A 25,985-nucleotide genomic window follows, 5' to 3' on the forward strand; every position below is an offset into this window, starting at 1 on the left:
TCTTCTATAGGACTCCAGTAAGAGGATTAGGATCCACCCTGAATGAGGTGAGTCACATTTTAAGATACTCCTCACCTATATCCTGCTTACAATGGGCTCACACCCACATGGATGGATTAACATGCAGAATATACTTTTCTGGGGTACATAAACTTTGAAGTCACTAGACTCCTTAATTGGAAGTGTGTGAACAGGATTGGTCTTTAATTTCTTTGAAAGTTTGGTAAAATTCCACTGTGATGTAATATGGTCCTGGGCTTTTCTTTGTTCAGAAGTTTTTGATGACTCATCTCTTTACTAGTTATCTTCTACATCTTCTTTCATCAATATAGGTATTTTGTGTGTTGCTAGGAATTTGTCCATTTCATTTAGCTTATCTAATTTGTTAATACAGTTTTTCATAGTATCCTATTATTTGAGTGGGGTAATAAAAAGAGTAATAATGCCCTTCATTTCTAATTTTAGTTAACTTTGTCCTATCTCATATTTATTTTTCAGTCTAGGTCAAAGTTTGTCAAATGCACTTATTTTTTGGTTGATGATATATATTGTTTTTTGATGCTTCATTTCATTGATTTCTATTCCAAGTTTAGTTTGTTATTTCGTTCCTTGTGCTCCTTTTGGGTTTAGTTTGATATTATTTTATTGTACTATTTTAAGGATAGCTCTCTGTTTTGATTTTTTAATCTTTTTTATTTTTTATTAGAGCAGTTGTGAGCTTACAAAACAACCATGTTTACTGTGCAGAATTCCAATACATCACCCATCCACCAACAACTTACATTGTTGTGGAATATTTGTTACAGATTTTGAAAGAACGTAATCAGGCTATTACCATTAGCTATGGTCCATATGGATTGTGGTGTCCACTATTATTAACACTATGCATTAGTATTTCACATTTGTTATAGTTCACAAGAGAACACACTGATATTGTACTGTTTACCGCAATCCATCTTCCAGCACATAATTCATTGTGTTATACAGTCCCATGCTACCCTCCTATCTAAAGTCTACACTCATTGGATACCATTTTCATCACAGGGTTGTGCTATCATTGCCCCAGTAAACTTTTGCACTTTTTCCTTAGTCCAAAAGAAAAAGTCTTGTGCCTCCCTATTATTGACAGCATTGATATGGTACCTTCTTTGACCTTGGTGCAAGAATATTACAGTATTGCTGTTAACTATAATACATAAGTTACATTACTTATATTTTACCTTGCATCACTATATTCTTACCACCTTTTAATAGTGGTGAACATTTGTTCTAGTTCAGAGAGGAAGATTCTTGTATTTGTATTATTAACCACAGTTCTCATTCACCTTTGGGTTCACTATGTTATTCAGTCCCCAGATTATTCTCTAGCATTCTTTCATTTGACATTTACATCCCTAGACTACTCCCTTTCAGCCACAATCCCTTTTTCTTCTTTTTTAATGTTAGTAGTCAGAGCTATCATTTCTCTCTCAACACTACCTTTGCTGAATCCTGCAAGTTTTTGGTACATTGTATTTTCATTTTCTTTTGCCTCAAGATATTTTCTAATTTCCCTTGTGCTATTTCACCTGTTGGTTGTTGAATAGTACATTAATTTCCACATATTTGTGAATTTTACATTTCTACTCCTGTTATTGATTTCTAGTTTCATTTCATTGTGGTCAGAAAAGGAACATTCTATAAATTCTGTATTTTGGATTCATTGAGACTTGTTTTGTGACTTAATACATGGACTTTCCTTGAAAATGATCCATTTGCACCTGAGAATAATATATATTATGTTGGGTGAACTGTTCTATATATATGCCTAGTAGATCAAGTTGATTTAGAGTATCATTCAAGTTTTATATTTTCTTACTGATGTTTTGTCAAAATATTCTATCTATTGTGGAAAATGGCATGTTAAAGTCTCCAACTCTTAATATAGAACCAACATTTCTCCCTTCAAACCTGTATTTCTTTTATATATTTTGGTGCTTTGCTCTTAGGTGCATATATATTTATTATTGTTGAGTCTTCTTGCTGAGTTGACTTCTTTATCTGTATATAATAGCCATCTTTGTCTATTGTAACAGTTTTATGCTTAAAATCTATTTTATTATATTATAACTACTCCAGCTCTTATTTTTACTTGCATGGTATGTTTTATTCTATCCTTTCACTTCCAATCTACTTATATTTTTAAATTATAAGGTGAGTCTTTTGTAAGCACTGTATTTGGGCATGCTATTTTATCCATTTTGCTAATCTCTGCCTTTTGACTGGAGAGTTTAATCCATTTATATTTAAAGTAACTATTGATAATGCAGGACTTTCTTCCACCATTTTGCTAGTTTTTTTCTTTATTTTTTAATTAAAAAAGATACTTAGATTACATAAATATTACATAAAAAATATAAAAGATTCCTATATGCCCTACTCCCAACCACTCCCACATTTTCCTACATTAACAACATCCTTCATTAGTGTGGTACATTTGTTAAAATTGATGAACACATTTTGGATCACTGCCACTAAACATGGATTATAGCATACATTGTAGTTTACACTCTCTCTTGCACAATTCTGTCAGTTAAGAAAAGTCTTTGTAAGTCTTTTAACTATTTTGTCCCTCAATTCTTCCATTAATGTTAACTTTCATACTCATTTGGCTTTTTGTATTATTCCATAATATATACCTTCTCATTTCTTCATGGGTTTATTTTTCATATATTTTTCTGTGGTTACCATGGGTTAAAGTTTAGCACCCTAACTATGTAACTGTCATATTTGATTTGAAAACAATTTGACATCCATAGCATACTGATACAGTGTTCCTATACCTCACTATTCCCCTACCTTTTTTTGGTACTCATTACAAATTATTTCATTGTACATTAAAAAATATATATATATATCATTACATTCTTTGCATTTGCATTTTGACATCTTTAGTGTGTGAAAAGAGGAGTTACATACTAAAAATACAATATAATATTCTTTTATAGTTATCCATATTGTTAGTTTTATCTAATGCCTTTATTCTTTATGTCACATTGAACTACTGTCTAGTTTCTTTTTCTTTCAGTCTGTATAACTCCCTTTAGCATTGCTTGTAGGGCAGTTCTAGTGGTGATAAACTTCCTCAGCTTTTGTTTATCTAAGAATGTCATAATCTTTCCCTCATTATTGAAAGAAAGTCTTTCCAGATATAAAATTCTTCTTTGGTAGTTACTTTCTGTTATCACTTTAATTCCATGGCTCCCCAAAGCTGTACTTCCTAGACTTGGCACCATTCTAGCAAATGCATTCCAACTGTCTTCTGCAGTTCTAAGGATGTAATCTTTCTTTTAGTCTCTTCTGCCACTTTTGTTGGGGAAAGAGAGGCACTGGAATAATAATTGCCCTCAGGGCCATGCCCCCAGTGATCCAAAGTAGCTAATCAAAAGCAATGGGAAGCTTTGAGCCTTACCATACCTCCTTCAATTTTGGGGAACCAGGTTTCTACATCTCTCTCACTGGTACCAGCAAGGTATGTCAAGGGCTGGATCCCCACTGCTGCCTATGGTAAAAGTGGGGGATGGGTGAGAGTAACCAGTGAGCAGAGAGAGCAATTTACTGGTATTTACAAGGGTTAAGTTTAAGAACGTGTTTTCCTGGGGAATATATAACTTCAAACCACCACACCCTTTAAAAAAATGGGTAAAAGGCTTGAATAGACATTTCTCCAAAGATAATATACAAATGACCAAAAAGTCCATGAAAAGATGCTCAATATCATTAGCCATTAGGGAAATGCAAATAAAAAACACAATGAGATACCATTTCACACCCACTAGAATGGCTACTATTTCAAAAACTGAAAATTACAAGTGTTGAAGAGGGTGTTGAGAAATAGATACACTCATTCATTGTTATTGGGAATGTAAAATGGTTCCACTGTGGAAGACATTTGGCAATTCATCAGAAATTTAAGTATAGAATTACCATTTGACCTGGCAATCACACTCATAGATAATTAGCCAAAACAATTGGAAATAGGTACTCAGATATTTGCACACCCATGTTCTTAGTGGCATTATTTACAATTGACAAATGATTCAAGGACCCCAAGTGTGCATTAAATGATGAAAGATAGGCATTATGTGTATATTCACAAAATGGAATATAATTCAGCCATAAGTGGGAATAAACTTCTGATACATGCAACAACATGGATGGACCCTGAAGACATCATATTGAGTAAAATAAATGAGACACAAAAGGGCAAATATTGTATGATCTCATTGATATGAAATAAGTAAAATAAGAAAACTCATAGAATCAGAATTTAGAATGTAGGTTACCAGGGTGGAAGTAGGGAGTAGGGAGTCAATGATTAAAATGTACAGAGTTTCTATTTGGGATGGTTGGTAAGTTTTGGTATTGAATGGTGATGATTTTTAGCACAACACTGTGAACATAATTAACATCACTGAATTATGTATTTGAATGTGATTAAAAGTGGAAACGTTAGGCTGTATACATGGTAATAGAATAAAAGAGCAAAAATTGAAAACAAATAAATGCATAAGACTTTTTTTTTTTATAAAAACAGGAAAAACTATGCAATATTGTTCCGGTATATTAAAAGGTGGTTAATTTTTTTAAAAAATGTAATTCCTACAATGCTAGTTGTCTGGTAATTTCTGAGCAAAGTAAAGCATTGTTCATTGGGATGGATTTGAGATATTGGCAATAGTTTCAATTATATGGGAGTTTGCTTGGTTATTAGTGCTTAAATTGACAATTTTTGTTCTATGCACTTTTCTGTATGCTTGCTTTGTTTACAAAAGAAAAATGGTTAAAAATAATGTGACTGGAAGGGTAAAATTGTGCAGCCTCTGTGGAAAACAATTTGGTAATTTCTTAAAAGTTTAAATATAGAATTACCATATGATCAGGAACCACACTTCTAGGTATATACTCAAAAGAAATGAAAACAGCAACCCTAACAGATTCTTATACATAAATGTTCATATCAGCATTATTTAACATAACCCAAAGATAGAAACAACCCAAGTGTACATCAAAGGATGAAAAGATAAATAAAACATGCAATGGAATAATATTCAGTCAAAAAAAGGAATGAAACTCTGTACATGCCACAACATGGATGAATGAAACTATTACGCCAAATTAAATAACCAGACACAAAGGACAAATATTCTGATTCCACTTACATGAATGAATAAACTAATACATACAGGCAGAAAGGTGATTAGAGGTTATCAGGGACTGTGGGTGTAGAGGGAATGGAGAGGTTTTGCTTAATGGGTATGGAGTTTGTACTTGATGTGATGAAAAATTTTGATAATTGTTGGTAGTGATGGTAGCATAACATTATAAATTTAATTAATACTTCTGAATTGTACATTTACAGTTTCTATTGTATTTACCCTTTTTTTTTTCCTTTTTTTGCCCTACTACTTCACCAAGTTTTCAACCTCCTTGGGTTTTCAAGAAAACGCTTCAAAATGTGGAGAAATATCTCAGGAGCATCACAGAGTAAAGAGTCATATAGAGGCTGCCTTATTCTCTCCCTTGTGCATAAAATACTTTGGTTCATTCAAACATAGAGAGTAATTTCTGTGTTTTGCATCATATATCATATTTTCTGAGAAGCTATTATGCCATGCAAATAATGAACATACCTTTACCTAAAACTCTTTTGTCAAGTTTTATTATAGATATTTAACATTTCAGAGGAAAAAAGTCATATCAAAAAGGACTTGTTTGAAAAGTGATAAAAATTTTCAAGAGATATTGTGGTACTATATGAAGCAAGTCTAAGTCTTTTAAAATCTCCATGGTACCATACTTTTCCTGACCATCATCTCTACTGGATTCTTGCATGAGATTCATAGTCTGTCCCCCTGCTTCCAACATCAGTCCATATATTCTATTCACAACATAGCAACCAAACACATATTTTTAAAATAAGGCATACAATAACTTCAAAACACTCAATTGGCTTTCCGTCTCGTTTCCATTTCATTCAGAATAAAATCCAAAATCCAGCCAGTAGGTATTTTGGGGACATTAAAGTCTTAAATGGGAAGTTAAGACTTAAAATGTATAGCATTAACATTTGGAACAATGGAAATGTTCTGGTAATGGATGCTGGTGATGGTAGTACAACACTATGAATGTAATTAATAGCTGTTAAATATATATCTGAATACATAAAATGGCTCTGTAGCCTCAACTCCTCCACCTCCAGCCAGTCCTGCCCAGGCCCCAGACCCTGCTCAGAGATCATGCCCACCACAGTGCTCCCTCCCCAGCACCAGCGGCGCCCTTCTCAGCACCCACGCTCCTGAGCACTCACACCTCCATGGCCCCCCATCTGGCAATTGTGGATGTTTGTGACCTGTGGGCTGCAGAAGCAGGTGAGGCTTGGTCTATCACATCCTGCCCCTTACAAGGCATGCAACTGGTGCAAGTTACCTGGAACCCCAGTCCTTTTGGTCCAGTCAGGACCAAAAGGAAAGCAGGACAATACCTATCACACGTGGTTATTTCAAGGACAAAGGGAACTAGGGGATGTAAAATATTCCTTTGTCCCCACAGAATGGGACTTCCCTGGGCCTCCTAACAGGCAGGGAGCCCAGGCCTGGGCTGCTCTTGACAACACTGGCTAAAGCAGCCGCAGAGGACAAGCACGCCTAGTCCTGGGGCAGATCATGGCCAAACAGCCAGACTTGATGCCAGATGCGTGCTGCCTCTGCTGAAGGGGGCCAGCCCCCCCCACACACACACACACAGGCAAATGCCGAGGGCCCACAAGACAGCTCAACCCATCATTGCCCCAGAGGTCTCCACCCCAGAGCAGCTGGGCACTGGACTCTGGAGCCCACAGATGTTCAGCTGGGTTCCTAGGTCACCTGGAATCTGAGCCCTTTCCTGGGGGCAAGACACCCGAATCCCACCCAGAGTGGCCACAGTCCCAGCAGCACCCAGCCAGAGTTTTGACCAGCTGTGTGCCTGAATTCTCTCCCAGGCTTGACTGTGCCCCCCCCCCCCAGCCCCTAACAAGGCAGGTGACAAGCACACATGGCACACACCAAGCACTCAGAACAGGCTTCCACTGCAGAGGCTGCAGCAGACATATGACTCAGAGGACCTGTGAGGCCCCTTTCATCCTTTATCCTGAGAGCCCAGCATCTGTCCCATCTCAGAGAGATGCTGTGACTCAGAGGTGACAAAGCCAAGCTCCTCTACCAGCAGCTCCCTCTGCACCTCCAGAATGACCTGCAGAATGACCTAAGCTTAATTACATGGCACAGACAACTGTCTGAGAGTTAAATTACTTCATACACTCACAGCAGTTCAAGCCTCAGGGGTCACAGCTGCTGCAACACTCCTGGAGGTACAAGTGCCCGGGGCTGGTGGCTTGTCCTGGGTGCTTGGCCACACTTCCAGTTCTCATCTACTCTGGCTCTAAGGGCTCTAAGCTGGGCCCTCTCTGAACACATTTTGAGCCCTTCTGAGAATTCAGGATTCTAATATCTTTGGCCTCCAAGACCTTTCATAGCCATAAGTTCATTTTTTTATCCAGTGTTGACTGGGTACCTGCTGTGTAGCTTCCCCAGGTAAGACAGTGAGAGGACTCAGTTTGGACAGTACCTTAAGGGGAGATGGAGACAGCCTTGCTGACAGTGATGATGCCACAAATGCCATAAGGAGCAGAGAGTGCACAAGGGGAGCAGGGAGCACAGGCTGTGGAGTAGGGAAGTCTGCCTGGAGGAATCAAAGGAAGGTTGCCCAGGGAGGCAGCACTTGAGCTGGGACCTGAAGGAAGACTTGTGGGGGCTAGCAGAGCAGGTGAGTAGGTGGTGACTTTCCAGGTATGGGTGGGGGTCTTGTTTGTGAGGAAGAACTAGAGACCAGGTGAGGAGACAAGGAAGAGTGTGGCAGTCGGGTTCTGGTTTTAGCCTCCTATGGGTGGCTCTCCTCCCTGGAAGCAGCCAGGCCTTGCCAGGACATTCAGGGGCAAGCTCTGGGGTCAGAGCAAACTGAGGTCAGAGCATAGAAGGAGGGACAAGGGAGCAAGGATTAAGCTGAAGCAGCACACTAAGGCACCTGGCACATAGTAAGTGCTCAGTAAACACCTATGACATTAGCATTGTTCTACTGGGATGATATACAGGCCCTTGGGGGGGCAGGGTCTGTCAGGGGACAGGAGGAGGGACAGGAAAGAGGGAGTGGCTGCCTGGAGATGCTGAGCAACAGGTGAGGGTCCTGGAGCAGATGGCCCCTCAGACCCCTCCCATTCCAGACATTCAGAGCCAGGTTCCAGGTGGAGCTGCTGGACTGGCCTGCTCCATGAACATGTGCTGAATGAATTACTTGGGGGCCTCCAATTTCTGCTCAAAAGTGTCCTGACACCGAGCCACCTCGCACCCAGTCTCATGGTCACAGCTCGAGCCACAGCCTCAGCGCCACCGCCACCAGAGCTGGTCGCTTTGTGGGTCGGTCCCTCCAGCACATGGGCTCCCACCACACTGCAGCCACCCTCCACATGCTTCAGGCTGCCCTGGTCTCCTCATGCAGCCCGACCCAGCCCATGAAGATGGTGGACCATGAGCAGCTGGTGCAGAAAGCCCGGCTGGCTGAGCAGGCGGAGAGCTATGACCACATGGCTGCGGTCATGAAGAATGTGACAGAGCTGAATGAGCCCCTGTCCAATGAAGAAAGAAACTTTCTCTCTGTGGCTTACAGGAATGTTGTTGGGGCACACCGTTCTTCCTGGAGAGTCATCAGTAGCATTGAGCAAAAGACCTCTGCAGACGGTAATAAGAAGAGGTGGTTCATGCTTACCGTGAGAAAATAGGAGTTGGAAGCAGTATGTCAGGACGTGCTGAGCCTGCTGGATAACTACCTGATCAAGAATTGCAATGAGACCCAGTATGAAAGTAAAGTGTGTTACCTGAAGATGAAAGGGGACTATTACCGCTACCTGGCCAAAGTAGCCACAGGAGAGAAAAGGGCGACGGTTGTGGAGTCCTCTGAAAAGGCCTATAGTGAGGCCCATGAGATCAGCAAGGAGCACATGCAGCCTACTCACCCCATTAGATTAGGCCTTGCTCTCAACTATTCCATTTTCTACTATGAGATCCAGAATGCCCTAGAGCAAGCCTGCCACTTGACCAAGACTACTTTTGATGATGCCATCACTGAGCTTGACACTCTCAATGAGACTCCTACAAGGACTCCACTCTCATCATGCAGCTTCTCCATGACAACCTCACTCTCTGGACAAGTGATCAGCAAGACGACGATGGTGGAGAAGGCAACAATTAAGGCCCCCAGGTGGATTGGCTGTGCACGCTGATGCTACTACTACAGTCTTTATTTTTTTCCCATGAGTTGGGGGTCAGGTGGGGGAAAGAAATGGAGGGGTGACCTACCTTGGGAGAAACCCATGAACTGTCCTATCTTTGATTGCCTCTTTGACATTTTTGCCAAAAAACCACTAGTGGAAAGTCAGGCTAGCTGTGCTGGTATTGGAATAGCATCCTCACACTGGCATATGGACTGTTCTGTAGATGAATGCAAGTGGAGCTGTCTTTAATTTAACTTATTGCTAGATAGGGTTTTAAGATGAAAAGAAAACTTAAATGGAATGGCCTTCATTCAGGAAATTCTGTGGTTCCAGTAAGGATTTTTTGTACATATGCTCTTAAGTTTTGGGTACTTTCTATCTCATCTGTTTTAGCTGTGCATTTTTTTCAGAGTGTACTCTACCAGACATGGAATAGTTTAGATCCCAAACTGACAGACTTAGAAATAAGGTATATTTATCCTATGGTTTAGGCCTTGCCAGTTTCCTGAAGTCTCCGATTAGTTGATGGTATTAAGACTAAATTGCAATTTACAGTATATCTACATTGCAGCCATATGTAACATCAAGCCACTGACTGTATATTTTTCTTTGCTAGTGTTTTGTGGCTTTACACCCTTACTCAGCTTTATCCAGGTTGGTTTTGGTGTTATCTGTCTCCTGGCCAAAAAGCTACTTTATGTTTTAGTTAACAGGTACTTGGCAGGTTGGCTGTGGGATTTTTGTCCTTTTTCCCTCTTAACTTAAATCCACCACAAAAATTTTAACCACTTTAATAGAAATGTTAAACACCACAAAAACAGAAAACTCAGGTCTGTATGTCATTTATTGTGTTGGTATTTTCAAAGAACATTCTGATTTTTTAAAATGACACAGCTTCTTCCTCAGGGATTATACTGCCATTTCACTTTTTCACTTGATTTTTCCCACTGTACCTGATGTTGATGGCAGCCAATTGGGTTGTAGGTGCTGTTGGGTTGTAGAAGTTGCGTGGTCATTCTGAGAGTTTGTGGTGCAGTATGAAAATTCAGGTGCTAGAAGCTTTACTGGTAGGAAAATCCAAAAGGAAGAGTTGTATTCATAAACATTGTCAAATTTAGGGATCCTTGTGTGTCAGTCTTTCTTCTTGGGAAAACACTCCTTCCCCAAGTAATTGTGTAGGAAGATAAACTAAAATCATTATCAGGTAATAAATACTCCTGTTTGACCATAACTTTTTCTATATATTTTTTTCTTTTAGTGAAAGCATAGATGTTGGAGAGTCACTTCTCTTGTGCAATCAGTGCACAATTTGGAATTGAAGGAAACTACATTGCTATTTCCACAAATTTGTTTTCAGTTAGCCCTAAGTCCCTCATTCTTATTTTTGAATCAATCTTTGTATAAACATGACTTGTACATATGCTGAGATATATAAAAAAATCAGTAACAGTGTGAACTCTCGAGAATTAAGTAATGACATTGGACTTGCTTTGTTTTATGTAGGCAAGGAGAGGTGTAATAATTAAGGAAAAACTTGACCCATGTTTTTGCTAATACCAAATTTGAGCATGTACTTAGGAGATGGATATGCCTAACAGGATCCACAGACAGTGAAGGTAGAAGAATGCGATGACATGGGATCAGTGTACTCTCTGACACTGCAGTTTACCCAGCATGACTTTCCTTAGAAGGCCCCTCCATGTGCTGGAGCAGGAGTCCCAATTAACTCCACCCGAAGAATCAACAGGAGAAAGCTTTGCAGCTTTTGTGCCATTACAGGAGTCTAGAGTAAATTCCATGGATGGGGAAAGACTGGGGGGTGGGGCAGGGCTTTCTTTCCTTTATCTTCATGTCAAGTGAGCAGTGTTGTGTCTTTCCTTGTAGCATTTGGAAATGATTTACTGGAATTGCAAAACCTATTTTTCTTTTAAATTTCAGCTTTGGCTCTGGCTGCTTTTTAGAATAATGCAAGATAAAATACTTTAGGGCTAAAAATGAAGAGGCCAAAGGGAGACTTGATATTTAAGCTGCTTGAATGGTTTCTTTTCTTTATTTTTAAAGAAATGCACTTGCCTATCATACTATCTCTATAGTGAAATGATTACCCCTCCATTACTCTATTGATACAATATTGTGCATGCTAATTTGTATTTCTATACAGTAACTTGAAATTCATTAACTTATACTATAGGTGTTATGTATTCCTATGACAAAAATTTAAGTCTTCTAATTTTTTTAAGTTTCTCTTTTTTTTTTTAATTTAAATTTTCCTTTGGGGGGTAAAGTTTGCTCTACCAATAGTGATCATAACAAATTGATCTGTTTTGGATGTTGCTATAGTGACATGCAGTTATATATTTTGTTTTTAAAGGGGGGGGGAGTAAAAGAAACACCAGTGTTAGCTTAATCTTAATGTCTGGTGTTTGCCATGGTGAAATTATAACCATTACAGTGTAGGAGAACAATAACTATGTTCTCTGAATGAGCCTTTGTGCTTTTTGTCATGTTATGCAGTGAACTATTTTTAAGGTCTAATCAGTGATTATTTTTCCAACTCTGTGTTTCTCTAAGGAATTATTTTACACATGGACCATTCTTAGCAGTTTTCCTCAGTGACAGAATATCATGAATGTGAGTCATTATGTAGCTATCGTACATTGAGCAAATAAACTTACAGATCTGATGTCAAAAAAAGAAGTGTCCTGACACCTTAAGAAACCAAAGAGAGGAAGTGGGGCAAGATGGCATTGCAACGGACCAGCTCAGTAGGGTTGGAATCTTGCTGGAGGGCGCTGTCTTGGTGGCTTGCAAGGCAGGAGGTGTTTGGACATGGATTTGGAGAGGCTGCAACAGAAGTAGTGCTTGCTAAAGGTAGAATTGTGGGTTCTAGCACTGAGGTCAGAAGTTGTGGGGAGGCGGGACCCTTCCCCCTAGGGCTGGCAGTCACAGCATTCCCTGAACTGTCAGTAGTGCAGCAGTGTTTCCAAGATCCGTGTTTCCCAGAAGTGTGGTCCCCAGGTCCATAACCCCTAAGCCCCCATAGCCCATGTTCCAGATCCACATACCCTGAGTCCACAATATCCTGGACTTCCCTCTCCTGAGTCCAGCACTCCCTGAGGTACAGGATTACCCTAGCCCTCTGGTTTTGGACTGACTCCCTGATTCTGAGGGTTATGATGGGAGGTGCAGAGGGACCGAACAAAAGTGTGGGTTCAATTTTCCAGGCCCCCCCCCCACTGCCACCACCCCCGTTTTTTTTTTTTTTTTTAGCTTCAAGAGGCATACCAGCAGGCTTGGGGAGAGCCTGGGAAGAAAGGAGAAGTGAATCTGCTGAGAAAGCCCAATTTACCTAAATGCCCTGGGATAGGAAACTTGGTCTGGGAGAAGTGGGAGTCAAAAAATCAACTAGCCCTCTGTAGTAAACCTAAGGAAGAGGGACTGTAGGATGTGTTTTCAAAGCTTCCAATAGCATATTTGGGGTCCCTGGTGAGGTGTGGGTGCTCTCTCTTTGGAAATTAGGAATCATTGTTTTTTTCTGGTGATTTGGGTCACCAAGGACCCACTTGAATTTCCTGCTGGACCCCTCACACAGCTTTCCTGCTGCCATGGGAGGAGGGAATTGAGACAGGGAGAAAGGGGGAAGGTCAGACTTCTAAGCATTTTATTTGCCTGCAAAGAGAATTCCTTGCTTGAAACTTTGGTCTTTTGTGATTTGTTTTCTTGTTTTTCCTTCCTTTTCATCCCCCCAGGACCTTTTCTTCTTCTTTTTTCCTTTTACTTCCTTGCTTTCCACCACCCCCCTTTTTTACCTTTTTTTCTCTTCTTTTTTATATTTTTTGTATTAGGTGCTGCAGGGAGTGATTCACATTTGCTGTGTTTCCTCATCCTAGATATCCTCTTTTCTGTGTGTACTGATTTTGGCTAATAATGCTATCCACTTTCCTCTACATCTTTCTATCCTCCATCATTTATTGTTTCTCTTATATTCTACCTCTCTTTTTTTTAGCCCCCAATTTTTCTGTCTTTTCCTGTCTAATACCTTTGTACTGTTTTCTGTCTTATTCACTCTCTATATTATTGTCCTTTCTTTTCTCTTTCTCTCTATCCTGACCACATTGGTCTTTTAATTCATTCTATATTCCTCCCCATATTCAGTTTACTGTCTCATTATAGGTACTCCACTTTTCTTACTGCTATAACTCTACACAGCTTACATGAGTCTAATATCCATTCTCCTAGATCTCATGGTTCTTCTGTTAACACTTACTATCAATACTATTATTATCCTTTTTCTTTTCTTACTCCTTTTGCTTTCTCTTGCCCTAATATTTTCCTTCAAGTGAACTTAGCAAAAACAAGGAAATAGAATAAGAACAAAGTGACAAAGAGAAGAGTTAACATTCACACAAAAACAACTAATTAAACCACAAGACTAGACAAAGAAGCTAATCAACTGAATAAACCTACCAAGATAAAATGATGACCAGACAGCAACAAAAAACTACAAACCAAACCAATAATAAGGAAAACATGGCCCAGTCCAGTGAACAAACTAAAAACAAGGAAGAAGACCAGAACATCAAACAAGAAATTAAAGTTCTCAAAACATATATTAGGGACCAATTTAATGAAGTGAAGGAAGAGATTAAGAATATGAGAATATGAGAGAATACAGAAGAAATTGCAATCATGCACAAAAATATAATGGATATGATGGGGATGAATAGCACAATCTAAGAAATCAAAAATACACTCTGAGCAAATAACAGCAGATTTGAAGAGGCAGAGGAAAGAATTGGTGATGTGGAAGACAGTACATCTGAAATCAAACATATAGTAGATTTGATCGATAATAAGATAGAAAAAATCCAGCAGGGACTTAGGAACCTGAATGACAATGCAAAACACAAACATATGCATTATAGGCATCCCAGAAGGAGAAGAGAAAAGAAAGGGAATAGAAGGGGTTTTGGAGGAAATAATGGCTGAAAACTTCCCAAACCTATTGAGGGAGATGGATGTACATGTCCAGAAAGTGCAGCACACCCCAGCTAGTATAAATCTTAACAGTTCTACTCTAAGACATACACTTGTCAAATTGTCAAAAGAGATCCATCACATACAAGGGAAGCTTGATAAGATGAAGGGCAAATTCTCATCTGAAACTATGGAGGCAAGAAGCCAGTAGTATGGCATAGTTAACATGCTAAAAGAAAAAAGCTGTCAGCCAAGAATACTTTAAACAGCAAAGCTGGCATTCAAAAATGAGGGAGAGTTCAAAATATTCATAGATAAACAGAAAGAAAGACATTATGTCAATAAGAAACCTGCCTTTCAAGAAATACTAAAGGGAGTTCTGCAGGCTGAAAGGAAAAAACAGGAGAGAGAGAGTTGGAGGAGAGTGTAAGAGCAATAATTTCTCATTTTAAAGAGAAATAAAAACAATATGTAGCATATATAAACCTAAAGAAAATATGGATAATGTAATTCCTTGACAGTAATAAAATTGAACATTAATGGATTAAACTCACCCATCAAGAGACACAGATTGGCAGAATGGATAAGGAAATATGACCTCTCAATATGCTGTCTAGAAGAACTGTACCTTAGACCCAGGGATGAAAGGAGGCTGAAAGTGAATGGTTGGAAAACAATTTTACAAGCAAATAATAACCAAAAAACAGCTGGAGGAGCTATACTAATATCTGACAACTAGACTTCAAATGCAAACTATTGTAAGAGACAAAGAAGGACACTATATATTAATAAAAGGGACACTCTATCAAGAACAGAGAACAATCGTAAACATTTAGGCACCTAACTAGGGTGCATCAAATACATGAGGCAAACACTGGAAAAACTAAATGGAGAAATAGATGCCTCTGAAATTATAGTGGGGGATTTTAGTACACCATTATCACCATTAGACAGAACATCTTGACAGATAATTAATAAAGAAACAAAGACTTTGGATTATACATTAGTGGATTTGGACCCAATACACAATTACAGAACATTACACCCAAATACAGCAGGATATACATTCTTCTCAAGCACACAAGGATCATTCTCCAGGATGGACCACATGCTAGGTCACATAACAACTCTCAATGAATTAAGAAAGACTGAAGTTATACAAAAGCATTTCCCTGACCACAATGGAAATCAGTTAAGGACAGAGAACCAGATCAGGCACAAAGATATACATTTTAAATGACACATTCTTAGACAAGCAGCGGGTCAAGGAGGAAATCACAAAAGAAATTAGTGACTACCGTGAAAGAATGAAAATGACAACACAATGTATCAAAAACCTATGGTTTTGCAGCAAAAGGTGTACCAAGAGGAAAATTCATAGCGATAAATGTCTATATTAAAAAAGAAGAAACCGTAAGTTGCAAAGCAATAGGAAGGTCTGAAAACCAGAGAATGGAGTTTGGACTTGATCCTATAAGCATAGATCAAGTTACTAACTAAAGATTTTAGGCTACAAGGAAAGTCATGAGGAGTAAATGGTCCAAACTGAATAGAACTGTTACAGACTGGAAGGAAGAAACTGGAAAGTGAAAAGATCACTTACTTTTGTTAATGTACAGTGGTGATGGTAACATGACATTGTGAATATAATTAAGGCCACTGTATTATATATCTAAATGTGGATAGAAGGGGAAATTTGGGGTGGTATATACGTTGATAGAATAAAAATTAAAAGTAAACAACAACAGGACTACACAATACAGTGAACCCTAAAGGAAACAGGACTATAATTAATAGGACAATTATATTATTCACAATTGCTAAAAGATGGAAAAACCTAAGTATTCATCAACCAATGAATTGATAAGCAAAATCTGGTATTTTCATACAGTGGAATATTATTCAGAAGTAAGAAAAAATCAATTGCAGAAGCAAAGACAGTGTGGAGGAGCACTGAGGATATTAGACTGAGTAAAGGAACCAGACACAAGAGGGCAAACACTTTATGGCCTCACTAATATGATCTAAATACAATGAATAGACTTATGGAATTGGGACTATGAAATGAAGTTTGGTGGGAGATGGAATGTAGATGAAAAGGGGAAGATGATGCTGGTATATAAAGAATATTTAATCAGGTAAAATGCATATATGGTAATGCTTGAACTTGATGGCAACACATTGTGAATGTAACAAACACTGATGATTTATGAACGAGAATGTGGCCAAAAACAGTATCTAGGAAAATTAAGGTTAGAGGGCAGCTGAAGAATAATATTGGGAATGTAGAACAATGATTTTGGCAGGAGATTTTGATTAATAAGATAGAGGAATGGACTTCTACTACATGTTAAGAATGTGCTGATACAATGGAAAAATATAAATTATTTGGAACTATAATTAACACCATTGCGATGATTTTCTAGCAAAAGCAAGGTTGATACTACATTAATGCTCAGGGTTAAAAAAAGACAGAGTTTGGTTTTGTGAAATCTGAATAGGATTAAGCAGTTTTTCTCATTATTTTTTAATACTGCATAATTATGATATTTAACTAATCTCTGTATCTTTATGAACACTACAGAAGCAACTGAGTTAGAATTTGCAATTAGACCAGATAAAGATGAGAAAGAACTTTTTAGGAAGAATGTATCCATAACTTGTTGAGCTGCATTTTTCTGTTATATTCTTCTGAATTTGAAATAAGGTTATAAAAAATAGTACAACGATAATAATATTTACTCATTGATTGTAACAAAGGTACCACACTAATGTAAAATGTTTAAAATGGGAGCAGGAAATGGGAACACTTTATGCATCTTTCTGGAAATCTACAATCTCTCTAATAAAAAAATCTTGAAGGCAAAGATAAATACCTCTTAATACATGGGGCAATGAAGTGGTACTAAGAATTTTAAAAAGGACAGAATTTGCAGAACTCAAGCAAATGCTGCATTTTTTAAGGCAGGGATAAGGTGAAGGATGACATATGAGTTTCCAATCCCAGGTGAGATTCAAGATCAGTTCCAAAGGGCAGTTGGTTTCACAGAAAGATAAGAAATTATATTTTAGGCACATTACATCAGACCACAGAGAGGACATTCATGTAAAAGCTACCAAAGGAAAAAGGTGGATGCTGGATTCAAACAAATTGATGAAAAACCAATGTTTAAGTTACAGATTTGTGGGTAATTGTATAAAAAGCACAAGTAAATGTGTGTAAATAAGAGATCTGCAAAGGGAAAAAGACTGGAGTGTAAAAAGCAAAAGTAAAAAGCCTTAACCACTAATATTAAACTGAGAATATGGAGGAAGTGTAAAGGAGGGAGAAATAAGGGCCCAAGAGGATCTCAACAATGGGGCTGCAGAAATCAAGAAAAAGCAATGATTCAGGAAGAATCTATGTAGGAAGGTTTTTTTTTTATGACTTTGAAAGTCTGTGAATTTCTAATCACTTTGAGAAACAATGTGATAGAGTAAGAAGAAACACTGGATTTTTTTTTTTAATTTTTTTATTTTTTATTGACTTTGTAATAATATTACATTAAAAATATATATGTGAGGTCCCATTCAACCCCACCCCCCCACCCCCCCTCTCCCCCCCCCCAACAACACTCGTTCCCATCATCATGACACATCCATTGGATTTGGTAAGTACATCTTTGGGCACCTCTGCACCTCATATACATTGGTTCACATCATGGCCCATACTCTCCTCTATTCCATCATGTAGGCCCTGTGAGGATTTACAATGTCCGGTGATTACCTCTGAAGCACCATCCAGGGCAGCTCCATGTCCCGAAGATGCCTCCACCTCTCATCTCTTCCTGCCTTTCCCCATACCCTTTGTCCATTATGTCCACTTTTCCCAATCCAATGCCACCTCTTCTATGTGGACACTGGATTGGTTGTGTCCATTGCACCTTTATGTCAAGAGGAGGCTCAGATTCCACCTGGATGCTGGATGCAATCCTCCCATTTTCAGTTGTAATCACTCTAGGCTCCATGGTGTGGTGGTTGTCCTTCTTCACCTCCATCTTAGCTGAGTGTGGTAAGTCCAATAAATCAGATTGTAGGTGCTGGAGTCTGTTGAGGCTCAGGATCTGGCTATCACATTGTCAGTCCAGAGATTCAAATCCCCTAAATATATCTTAAACCCCAACATTAACTGCACCTCCAGCACATTAGCATGAAAGTCTTATGAAGGGAGATCCCATCTGAGTCCAGATTCATCACACATAAACACCATTTCCAAAGAGGGGCCATCTGCCCTGGTAGTTAACCCCATCGGCCGTGACCATAACTCCCATGGGTCTCTTTAGCCCTCAAAGGAACCAATATCTGGGGGTTGTATCTGCTTTATCTGTCTCTCTGACTCTGCTCAGTTGTGCGTGAGGGCGAAACACTGGATTTTGAATCACTGTTTTGACTCTTCTTAGTTCATTTGAACTATGGAATATTTTCACCAAAAAAATTATGTAGGTATAGATAGATAAATGGATGACCAAAGCTTTCAAGTACATGTAGAAAGATTTACTGGATCATATCAAGGCTCAATATTGTAGCCAAGGGATACTTATTTCTTCTACCACAATTTTTCCAATAAAAAAATTCCAAGTCCTCTAAATTCATTCTGAGCATCCAAAAAAAAAAAAAAAAAAAAAAAAAAAACCACCAACCACAAAAATCATATTACTTAGAAAGAATAAGAAAAGTGTGATCCTTCAACTATGCCAAAAAAGGGTGTCATAATAAAATATATCACTAATTCAGAATTAAAGCATTTCTTTGAAAGTATAAAACTAAAATTAGCACTATACTTTTAAATACATGTCCCAGAGACTTAAATCTTTGGTCTGTTCTGAGCCCTGAATCTCAGCCGAGTTACAATACCTACTCACCAGTTCACTGGACTCACCCAGGACAACTAACAAGATGATGATGGACAACACCCATCCCAAGGAACAGAGAGTGTGTGCAGCTGCAAGCAAGATGGTTCCATCCATCTGCCCCATGGGATCTAAGCCCCTCTCAATTAGAAACAAGAGTGGGCATCACCATCCCCAAATCCTCAACATTGGGGAGTGAACAATGGACTAAAGTAGACTTAGTAGTATACAATTAAAGACTTCTTGCTATTTTATTCTAGCAATGGAAATTACTTTGGTCATTGTAAAGGCAGTGGCCACCAGAGGTCCTGAGGGGAAGGGAAAGAGAAGAATAGGTTCAACGTGGGTGCACTTTCAGGACATTGGAATTGTCCTGCATAACACTGCAATGACAGATACAGCCCTCTACACATTTTGTCATAACCTATAAAGTTGTGTCAAGCAGAATGTAAACTATAGTCATGCTCAGTAGCAATGCTTCAATATGTGTTCAACAATTGGAACCAATGTATCACAGTAATCAAAGATTTTCTTAATGGAGAAAAATGGGGGAGAGTTTCAGACTCTGCAGCCAATAAGGGCTCAAAATGGTGAGATATACAATGATATCACCTCCAGGCTGGCATGGTTTCATGGTGCTAAAGGGCACTTATACACCAGGCTGGTGGAATACTGGAGCCTACCTTCCTAGCTCTTCTCTAGGGTCAATGGTGCTGCAACATGCTGGCTGTATGAAGGGCATACCAAGTGGAGCAATGATTACCAGAGACATGTAAGTAGAACTTAAACACAATTGGCACTATGGCCTCCTCCCATGGAGAGAGAACATGTATGGTATTGTAAATCTGGAGCTTAGATCTATTAATTGCCACTCAAAAAGAAACTTATGCATTAGTTGCTGCATTAATTACTATTAAGCACAGAACCTATATGCCTAATGATTATAATGAGACATTTCTGTTCTAGATCATATGCAGAGGGATACTGAACATGTTAAAAGGTCCTGGCAAACCTCATTTTCTAAGTAGTTAATGAAAGACATGCTTAACCCAGGTCTCTCCCCAGCCCTTATTCCAAAACCTGTCCCACTCATGTCCTGGGGCTGACTGGCAAACCACATGCCATCCTACCAGTGCTAAGCATTTTCCCACCAGGAAGGAAATGGCTGGAGGAACAGGTGGCTGTCATAGCAGAGGCTCCATGGGGTGCAGATCAAAAGGCTATCTGGGAGCTCCTTTAGAGTCATTGGGCCCACACTAACAAAACTGCTTCAGCTTTAAAGCAATTTCATGTTCCATCTATTCTTCCCTACTCCTCCTCTCATGACCTTTGGTAACTACTATTTTATATAAATTTTACAAGTTCTTCAGTTACACATGCTAATAACTACAATAGCAATAAATCTACAGTGGTCCATGGTTGCACTCCCCACTTTGTTTATCCCTCAGTCTTGAGGTATTGGATGACATCCACTCTGCTTAAGAATGAGAGGAGACTTAGATCTTATTTGGCAGATAGAAGGAATTGTCTTGCTTGAAGTTGTATATACTCTTTGGGTTTTTTTTTGGATGGGGGTTGTCCATCCAAAATTTGGATACCAAATTTGATAACTGTCATCTGTGCAGAAGTTACATCACCCAAGTTAAAAATTTTTAAAGTTTCTTAGTGACAGGACAAAACAACACCCGTATCAGTTTTATCCATTTCTAACGCTGGAAAGAATTTCCTGAACTCTCAGTAGCCCATCCTTACTGAGAAGGCTGCACACTGACAGGTGGTCACTCTGCTCTCCAGCCCTAGCTGCGTACTCTGCATCCTGTTCTGCAGCAGACTCTCTGGTGACACTTGCCTCATGGGTTCACATGGAATCAGAGAAGGAGAGAAGCTCCCCATCCTGTCTGCCTTTATAACCCAATTTCTCCTATTAGAACTGGAGGTATCTTCAAGGATACTGCAAGAGATGGACTATAGATTCCATGTGATGTCACTACATCCCACACCATTTAAGAGCTAACCTGATTCCTTCTTTCCCAATATCCTTTTGATATATGGAGAGAAACCACTAGCTTTATCTTCCTATCTCCTATTGCCTCACTCAGTTCTAGTTATATTTCACACACTTATATAATTATATATAATATTTTACAAGCAAAAGCAACATGTCTGGCTTTCCTACAGGTTGAGTGTTGCTCACAGTCATGCAATAAATTTATGACCAGGCCCTAAATACTATCCCAGCATTCCAAACTTACAATCATGTCTTCCTTTTCATTCAAGTTTCTCTCCAGTGCTTCTCAAGACATGTGAGAGGCTTGCTTTTGAATGAGGTAAGTCCTTGCAGAGCTCAGATGAAAATATACCAAAATGAATGCTCTTGAACAATCAGAAATGCAAAGAATCACAAATAGAAATTGAAGCATTCAACCCATATTGTATGAAGAGTTACAAATAAACATAAACAACTGATGTGTCTATCATTCACTGGAAGGAATTTATATATATTTTTTAATATTTTATGACCTATGTATATAGATTTGGGTACCTTGATGCTACATGTCTAACATGAGTAAAAATTAAAATATAAAAAAACAAATGCACATCACTCCTATAATGATACCAAATGAACCAGGCACATCTGAGATATACACATAAAGAATTATATAGAAAAAAATCCAATATTAATTGGGTAAAAATAAAAAGATATATGCAGACCTTTAAGAGACTCATATCTAGTCATTTTTCCCAATTATTTAAAACATTTATTAGGAAATAAGTTATTCTTACTAAATTGTTGTGTTAGTGTGATATAAAAATAGGTATTTATAGTAGCAGTATTATATACTAAAAAGTACTTGGTGCCCAAGGAAATTTCCTTATTAAAACTTACTAAAGGCAAAGGATTTATCCCTTTTGTTCCTATGAAACTCTGGTCCATGTTTCAGGACTACAGGCTAGATTTGTACAAAGTCATTTCAAAATGACACCAAGCAGTGGTTTAAATTACTTGAGGCATTTTCTTTGGTCCCATTCCTGACTTACACCAGAGATATATTTATATATGGTGTAATATTTATATATGAGTAAAAGTTTATACCATGGAAAACCATCATACAAATAGCTTACAGATACTTGTAAGTGCCAACTGTGACCAAAAATAATTGGACCATTTGTAGTATGCAAAATGAATTCAGTAAAAGATAAATCCATTTAAAACTATTCACAATTTTTAAAAGTGTAGAAGTCAGATCACGTGTTACTAGATCTACCTTTCTATTTTATTCTGGTAAAAATAGTTATAGTAGGACCATGAAGAATTAAATCTAAGAAGAATCACAGAACTATGAACTAAAGTCACTGTGGCAGATAAGATCAAAGAACATTTCAAAAGTTTCATCCTTAGATATGAAAACTAAACACAGAAATGACAAAAATAATTCTTTAAGAAATAAAATGTAACATAACAGTATATTACAGCTTTAAAATATTTTGCTTAAATAAAAAATATTGACTGGGATAGCATTGACTAGAATGTTTCTTGAATATTGTCTTCCCTACAGTTTTCATGGGAAAATTGATGTAGGGAACTTGCCTCAATTTCAATATTTTATGAGATTAATGCACTACATAATAAAAATGTGGGAAAAATGGCTCTGGGAGTTTTGAGATATGTATTTTCTCTTAAAATGTATCTCTGTTTCTGAAAATAGTGGAATAAAATGCATTCCTTTAACATAATTCTGACCAGTTTCTAGAAATAATCCCTCACTTAACATCCAATTATCTGAGAGTACACATACCATATTTTAGATTGAAAATACCTGTGAGTCTACATAACAATTCAATATTCTGACATCTTTTTGATAGTCATGGTTACTCTATTAGTCAGGGTTCTCTAGGGAAACAGAATCAATAGGAGATACCTGTCAACAGTAAGAGATTTTATATGAGTCTCTCACATGACTGTGGGAATGCACAAGTCCAGGTTCCACAGGCAGGCTACAAACCAAGGGCTCCAATGAAAGTCCAATGAAAGTTCTTGATGAGTTTCTGGGAGACAGTGGTTGTCCAGGAATGCTGGAATCACTTCCCCTTTTAAGGCATTCAGCTGACTGGATAAAGCATTACTCATTGCTGATGACAATCTCCTTGACTGATGGAGATGCAATCAGCTATCTATGCAGTAAAGTCACTGGTGACTAAAGTCCATAAATGTCCTTGTATTACAATTAGCTCAGTGCTTGCTTGGCCAAAAAACTGGGCACAATTACCTGGCCAAGTTGACACATTAGCTTAACCTTCACAGTTATTCCACTCATTTTGAATTGTGCACCTTTACAACCACAAGTTTCTTTCTAATGATTCTCACCATATCTATGGTCCCTCATACATGGGAGACACATATATTTTAATGTAACATTTATTGTGATCTATGTATCTTAAAAAAAAACTCAAATAAAAATTTAAAAGAATAAGAGGTTCTGTGGGTGGCGGACTTGGCCCAGTGGTTAGGGCATCCGTCTACCACATGGGAGGTCCGTGGTTCAAACCCTGGGCCTCCTTGACCCATGTGGAGCTGGCCCATGCACAGTGCTGATGCACACAAGGAGTGCCCTGCCATGCAGGGGTGCCCCCTGTGTAGGGGAGCCTCACATGCAAGGAGTGCACCCTGTAAGGAGAGCCACCCAGAGTGAAAGAAGCCGCATACATGGAGAGCTGACACAACAAGATGATGCAACAAAAAGAAACACAGATTCACACGTGCCACTGACAACAGAGTGGACAAAGAAGACAATGCAGCAAATAGACACAGAGAACAGACAACTGGGATGGGGAGAAGGGAAGAGAAATAAATTAATTTTTTAAAAAATAAGAAGTTCTGATTATGCCACACCCTACCCCAACCCACACCTCACACATCAACCTTTTCATCAGGGACACATTCACTGCATTTGGTGAATACATCTTGGAGCACTGGTATACCACCTGGATTATGGTTTACATTGAAGATTACACTCTCCCCCAGTCCATTCAGTGGGACATGGCAGGATATATAATGTCCTGCATCTGTCCCAGCAATATCATTCAGGACAACTCCAAATTCTGAAAATGCCCCCATATCACACCACTTCCTTCCTCTCCCTGTACTCAGCAACTCCCCTGTACACTGTCTCCACATCAGTGATACAGTGTCTTCCATTGCTAGAGTCACAACAGTTCTATAGTAGAATACCAGTAAGTCCACTCTAATCCATATTTTATTCCACCATCCTGTGGACCCTGGGATAGTGATGTCCACTCTACCTCTAAATCGAGAGGGGGCTTAGATCCCACATAGCTGATGGATGCAATTCTCCTGCTTGCAGTTGTAGACTCTCTCGGTTCCCTGGTGTGGTGGTTCACCATCCTCACCTCCCTGTTAGCTGACCTGGGTAAGTCCAATGAACTGGAGAGTAAGGTGCCACAACTCTGCTGAGACTCAGGGTCCAGCTGGCACATGGACAGCCTAGAGATTCAAGTCTACTGAGTATACACCAATGCCAAGTTCAGCAAAAGTGACAGATGAGGCATGTGTAGAGAGGTCACATGTGAGTCCAAATCCATCACACTCGGGGGCACAAATTCCAAAATAGGGTCCACTGGCAAGGCACTGAACACCAGAGCCATCTGCAGTGACCGTAGAACATGTGTGCCTCTGTAGCCCTCAGGAGCACCACTACCTGAGGTTATTTATTTTAGCTGTCTCTGGAATCCTGCTGAGGTGTGCAAAAATGCAACCCCTCTGATGACCTCCCAACTCATTTTGAAGTCTCTTAGTCATATAAACTCATTTGTCTTTACCATTTCCCCCTTTTATTCAAGGCGTTTTTCTAGTTGCATCACCAGCTGCTGCTTGGGAGTAATTCCTCAGTGCAAGGAAGGCTCATCCCCAGGAGTCATGTCCCACGTGGAAGGCAAGGTAACACATTTACATGCTGAGTTTGGCTTAGAGAGAGGCCACATTTAAGCAACATGGAGGCTCTCAGGAGTAACTCTCATGCACCCTGCAGCTCTAGGCCTAGTTGGAATTTCAAGCATAGTCATCAGTACCAAGGGCCCATCATTGGACCATCTTTCTTCACTGGTCTTTGCCCATGCACTAGAGGGACGGTTGCTGTTCTGCTGGGGAATGTGACAGAGCTCCCCTAGCTGGGAACTCAGCACTCCCTCAGCTGTTGTTTGTAACTCTACTTACTGTGACAATACCCAATGAATATCCAAACATTTTTATATACCCTATATACATGCCAAGGAGAACTCCCTCCCAACCATGTGCCCCCATCAATGACACCCCATACCAGTGTTCCTCCCCTGCCATAGTTGAACCCTACTGTGATTCAAAACTTCTTCAAAAATGAAGCATAATATATTGCCAAATTTGATCAGTACAAAAATGAAATAGTAATAGGTTTCAAGATTAGAAACAAAATTCATATTTAGAAAAACTGAAATAAAGTAAAAAACAGGGGTACTAAAAAATGAAAAATATCATAAAACTTTGGTTTTGGTGTTTTGTCTCATCACTGTAATAGCTGTTGCCCTGTATGTACAATGGCAAGGCAATCTCTTTCATTCCTTCCTTGGTGCCTACACCCTTTTTTTTAATTTTTAATTTTGTCTTGAAAAAAATTTAGATCACAGTAAAGTCGCATATACAATATAGGGGACTCCCATATAGTCAACATCAAACCCTTTCCCCCCTTCCCCAGCAAGATCTTTTCATATCCTCTTAAGTA

General features: G+C 38.9%; 1 long non-coding RNA gene and 1 pseudogene across 2 annotated transcripts in view; one reads left to right on the forward strand and one right to left on the reverse strand.

Annotated features, from left to right (window-relative positions):
* LOC139438562 (uncharacterized) overlaps nucleotides 1-25,985 on the reverse strand; it is a 150,470-nt gene that overhangs the window by 47,813 nt on the left and 76,672 nt on the right. The gene's annotated exons all lie outside the window — the stretch shown is intronic.
* Nucleotides 8,594-9,324, forward strand: LOC101444537 (14-3-3 protein gamma-like; annotated as a pseudogene).

Source organism: Dasypus novemcinctus, unplaced genomic scaffold (genome assembly GCF_030445035.2).
Source record: "Dasypus novemcinctus isolate mDasNov1 unplaced genomic scaffold, mDasNov1.1.hap2 scaffold_69, whole genome shotgun sequence".
In the NCBI taxonomy this organism is placed as follows: Eukaryota; Metazoa; Chordata; class Mammalia; order Cingulata; family Dasypodidae; genus Dasypus; species Dasypus novemcinctus.